The sequence below is a fragment of the Dendrobium catenatum genome, unplaced genomic scaffold (genome assembly GCF_001605985.2).
Source record: "Dendrobium catenatum unplaced genomic scaffold, ASM160598v2 fragScaff_scaffold_827, whole genome shotgun sequence".
Lineage (NCBI taxonomy): Eukaryota > Viridiplantae > Streptophyta > Magnoliopsida > Asparagales > Orchidaceae > Dendrobium > Dendrobium catenatum.
The window spans coordinates 528,648-534,133 of NW_021319289.1; positions in this window are offsets into that span (position 1 = coordinate 528,648).

Sequence of the window (5,486 nt, forward strand, 5' to 3'; positions counted from 1 at the left end):
AAAGTAATTTTTTAAAGATGTTGTAGTTGATAGTTTTTTAATACAATTTTTTTTTTAAGAATAAAAAAATAGTTATTAAATAAAAATTATGATTACAGATTGAAAAGGAAAACACATTAAAACTTTTCAAATATTAGATGGACTTGCAAAGCATCATTTATCGACTTAATCTAATTTTGGCCAAATCGTGACCAATTAATGCGCTGACAGCTCTTAATAGGTCAACCTAGTCAACCTCTTGGATGAAGTTGGTGTACAGATTGCTTTGATACTTAGTGCTGCTTTTAATCATGAGTTGACTAAGGTTTAGTTGGATCAGCTTTCATATTTATTTATAAAATTATTATAGAGAAAATAATTTTTTTAAAGATGTTGTAATTGGTAGTTTTTTAATACAATTTTTTTTAAGAATAAAAAAATAGTAATTAAATAAAAATTATGATTGCAGATTGAAAAAGAAAATAATAATGAGTATTATTATGATGATAGGTGGTGCTTTCTTTTGATTGATGTCGGAATTGATTGAACTTTATCTTTTGGTTCTTCTAATCGGTTGAGTTGAGTTTAAGCTGAGACAAATGATCTTCAATATGTAAGGTTGCGAAACTCTCCATCTCGTCGATATGAGTGTCAATATTTGACACAATCTAAACCCGACTCGAACATTCCGGGCTAGGGTCAACCAGTTTGAGAAACGGGTCGGTTTCGGGTTCAAGATTCTGACCGGTTTGTAAAATCAAGTTGGGTTTGGGTTGACCTGAAAACCTGAAGCCAACCCAGGTTGACCTTGAAAACATCGCGCTGTGCCGTCATCAGCTCATTGTCTGTGATTTCGTCAGTGCCATCCTTGACTCGTCATCCACGATTTCATTTGTGCCATTGTCGATTTGTCGTCCTGTCGTTCATGCTATTATCAATTGACACATAGTGCACTCGAATGTGCGGGTCAGGCTGGGTGAACCCATATATAACACGTGCGGGTCCGATCCGGGTTAGAATTTTTAACCAGTTTGTAAAACTTGGCCGAGTCAACCAATAGAAAACAATAGCGGGTGGATGTTAGGTTCAACTCGAACCCGATCGATAATACGATTTTGACACTCCTACTAACCAATGATAAAAAGCAGAACATCATCCCTTCAAAGAACCACTTTTGCTGAGAAATGATATCTAAATATGAAATATCCTTCTTGCTTTAGATTTCTGCTTCTAAAGACATTTTTTATCCTGTCAACTCATTCTACAGAGACCAAAGAAATCGCAGCCGTCGCTTGAAGAATCACGTGTGTTAATGGTGGGATAGGGGAGGAGAGACTTTATTTCAAATTCCAATAATAGTTTTCAAATGGAACTAATGACTATGATATGATAGTTATTTCACATAAATTAGGTACCACGGGTCGGGTTCGAATTCGAATTTTCAATTTGTTTACCTACACGGGTCGGGTCCGGGTTCAAATTTCTGACCCGTTTAAATCCGGGTCAGTTTCGGATTCGACCCGAACCCGACCCGTGACCCGAAATAAACACACCTAAACATATTATTCAAGTATTTGATATATCATCTATGCATTAAATTTAAAAAATATATAAAAAAAAATAATGAAGGCATGTGCCAAATATGTGCACCCAAAATAATAATAATTTAATTTTTTAAAAATGACATAAATACTTTTATCTAAATAACTTCTTCTTCTTCTTCTTTTAAATATATTATTTAAATAATTTAAAAGTTTGATAACAGTAATTTTATTTTCCTTTTTGTGCTTTACTTTTATGATTTATTTATAAATTTATTTTTATTTAAAAATCAAATTTCTCATTTACGAACTAATAACCTATAATATTATCAGGATATTTTATTTTCCAGTTGAGTTTATGAAATTTAATAAATTTGATTGAAGCCAAATTATTCTTATATGAATTTATTTTACATTTATTTAATAAATAAATAAATATGAATCCAGTAGGCTTAATCTAATTATCCTCATGTTGACTTTTTCGAGTAAAAAAAAAAAGAATTAGTACTTAATAAATCATCTTCATTAGAGACAGATTTTTTATTACTTCTTTAAATAACTTTTTCATTAATAAAATCGTTCCAAATAAAACGTAAGTCAAGCACTCTTAGGTCTAAGAGATCTGCTTATATTTTAAGTCCAAGCCATGAAAATCTTTCAAAGGTTAATTCTCCATACAAAGCTTCATTTATGTCCTTAAATGGAAAATAAATGTCTTATTTTGAAAAAAATTAATATATTTTACAGAATCCTAAGGCAGCACCGCAACAAATACTAATGTTCAGTACCGAGCTCAGTACTGCTCGGTACTTAGTGCTTCATAGTACCTAGCTCAGTACTGTGAATATCGAACGTAAGTTGTGTCAGGTGTCTGAACCCAATAATCTCCCAAAAAGTAGAATTTTAGGTGAGGGTTGAAATTGTCTAAATAAATTTAAAATTTTTTAAAATAAATCTAATATATTACAAATTAATTAAATATTACCAATTCAAACTAATTAAAATTTTAATAAAAAAAAATAGTATGAAATAAAATTTTTATCTAAAAATCATTATTCTATGAGTTTTTTTTTTTAATTGAACGTGCCTTAATTACCTGCGTCATCTACAAATTATAATTTGTTCTTCTCTCGTCAAACTAATAAATCACTTTTCTTATTCTATGTAATTTAGCTTGATCTATTGGCTGGAAGTTTTGACTATCACCTAACAGGTCTTGAATTCAAAGTTTTACGTTTATGAATTTGTTTTAATTGGTTCAAAAGTCCCAAAAAAACTTTCCTTCTTCTAAGCTTGCAGCTTTTGCTCCATGCATACTTCGCTCTAGTAACCCAAGGCAAAGTGTAGGGAGTAAATGACTCTATGTCGAGTCACTCCTAACTTAAATTTGAGCTTGATTAGTCAATTGTGTTCTAGTTTGATCTTGAGCTTAATTTTGAGAGTTCTAGGCGACTCATGAACCGGCTCGTATTAAAATAAATTTATAATTTATACCTAAGAAAATGGGCTCAATAAACAAGTCAAGCCTGAGTTTTTTTAAACGAACTTGAGCTCAATAAATGGGTCAAGCTCGAGCTTTTAAAACGAGCTCGAGTAATCGAGTAGAGTTCGAGCTTTCTTTTTTTTAACTAGTCGAGTTCGAGCTCATAAAACGAGCTCGAGCTTAGTGGAAATTGAACGAGCTTACCTCGGTAAATCAATTACTCGACTCGACTCGACTCATTTGTACCCTACATGAGCCGGTCGAAGAAAGATTCATCGATGATTAATTTACCACCATTGGATGCGCTATGCATGTGCCCTTATATGAATTCGATCACTAGCTCCAATGTGTTGCTTGGTTATCACCAATGCCACATGTGATTAAATTGTTTGCGCGCACGCCAACTTCAACTTTCAGATCTTGAGCGGCGAATATAATATTTTATAAATTATATAGTATATATTTTAATTGTATAAGTACATGTATAGTGTATCTTGATGCGTTCAATCAAGGCTAGCCTATTCGGGTTTGGGTCAGCTTGATGGCTTGGAGGTTGGCTTGAAATCGAATCGATTTGATCAATTCAATTTTGAGTCAGCTTAGATCGAAACTGAATTAATCTAGGCATGGCTTGAAATTAAAATAAGCTGGCTAGCTCCTTTAAATTGAGCTAACTCAAAATTAACTACCAAGATTTTAAGATAATTGTGTTGTCAAAAGCTAACATTGAGATACATGATGGTTTAATTGCTACATGCATGGTGTATAACTAGAGCAAACTATTATTTGATTTATAATTTTATATAAACATAATATTTATAACTTAAAATGAACTTTCATAAATAAATAGAAATAATAATTTCGATATGATTTTGAATATGACCTATTCACATACAACTTGAAATTGGTTCGGAAATTACCAAGCAAAAAAATATGCTTCGTGATCAATCTCATCTGATTTAACCCGAGCTAAAATTCTATTAAGAATTCATTTGGGATGACTTTTTTATTGCTTGTTAAAGTAGCTTTATGTTACAAAATTTTTAATTTTTGTACTAGAAAGCTGCTTTAATAAGCAATAAGAAAACCGTTCCAAACAAAATCTAAATCTTTGAATTAAAATCACAGCCTTAATGGCGGCAAGTATCAGGACATAATACTACTTACAAGAATTTATATCTTTAATCTTTGTTGCGTCCAGGAGTATTCGCGGCGGTAGAGAAATATAACGTTTATCCTCTTAGCGTTGTACGAAAATCCGGCACGCAATCAGATAAGAGAGAGGGTCAAGCATTTATGAGACACCAAGATTTTTATGTGGAAAACTCCTGAAAAGGGGAAAAACCCACGGGGCCTAGCCCAGTTTGAATGAATACACTAGTATTGCAGTCGATTACAAATGAGGCCCTTCCTTGGGAGAAGGCCTTAGCTTGATGTACATTTTATAGAGTACATTAAAAGATGTGAATACAAAGAATCGCTATTGAAATGTTTGTTTGGTCGGGAGGACCGTATTCGGCGGGCGACGGAGGTCGGAAGGCTTGTAGTCGGTGGGCGACATAAGTCAAGAGGACCGTAGTCGGCTGACGATGGAATTCAGAAGGACTGTAGTCGGCTGGCGACGTAAGTCAGAAGGACCGTAGTCGGCGGGCGATAGAGGTCGGAAAGATTATAGTTGGCGGACGACGTAAGTCAGGAGGACCGTAGTCGGTGGGCAACAGAGGTCGGAAAGACTGTAGTCGGCGGGCGACAAAGGTCAGAAATACTGTAGTTGACGGACGACGTAAGTCAGGAGGACCGTAATCGGCGGGCGACGGAGGTCGGAAGGACTGTAGTCGGTTGGCGACGTAAGTCAGCAGGACCGTAATCGGCGGGCGACGGAGGTCGGAAGGACTGTGTCTAATGATGAAGGTCAGAAGGACGGCATCAGGTAGAAGTCCAACAATGGAAAGAAATCCATCTTTGAATAAACGTCCAGCGAAAGTTTGATAACTGGTAGAAGTCCGGTGTCGGGCAGAAACTTGGCGAAGAGTGAAGGTCCGGCGTCGGGTTGAAGTCCGACGATTGTTGGTGGACGAGGAGAACTCTGGCATCACTTGGGCGGAGTTTCGGCATCAGGAGGGAACTTTGTCGTTAATTGAGAAGAATTTCTGCATCCCATGGAAGTTGGGTTTTGCCTGTAAGCTTGCTGAAATCGGAGTTCGGGTGCTCCCAGATTTAATTTTTGAAGTTTTCGGGTTGGGTTTTGCCTCGAGATTCGTGCCCGATCAAAATAATTTCATGATGACGTATCAATCTTCTTTATTATTGTAGCAAGAAACCCCTAAACAATTATATTGATGTAACGGATAATAATGAGATAGGAAACCCCTAACCTTTAATGTCTCTTTATTGATGTGGTGGGTTTAATTTTATAAGTTTTTTTGCCTCTCTCTCTCTCTCTCTCTCTCTCTCTCTCTCTCTCTCTCTCTGCTGCTCGGAAA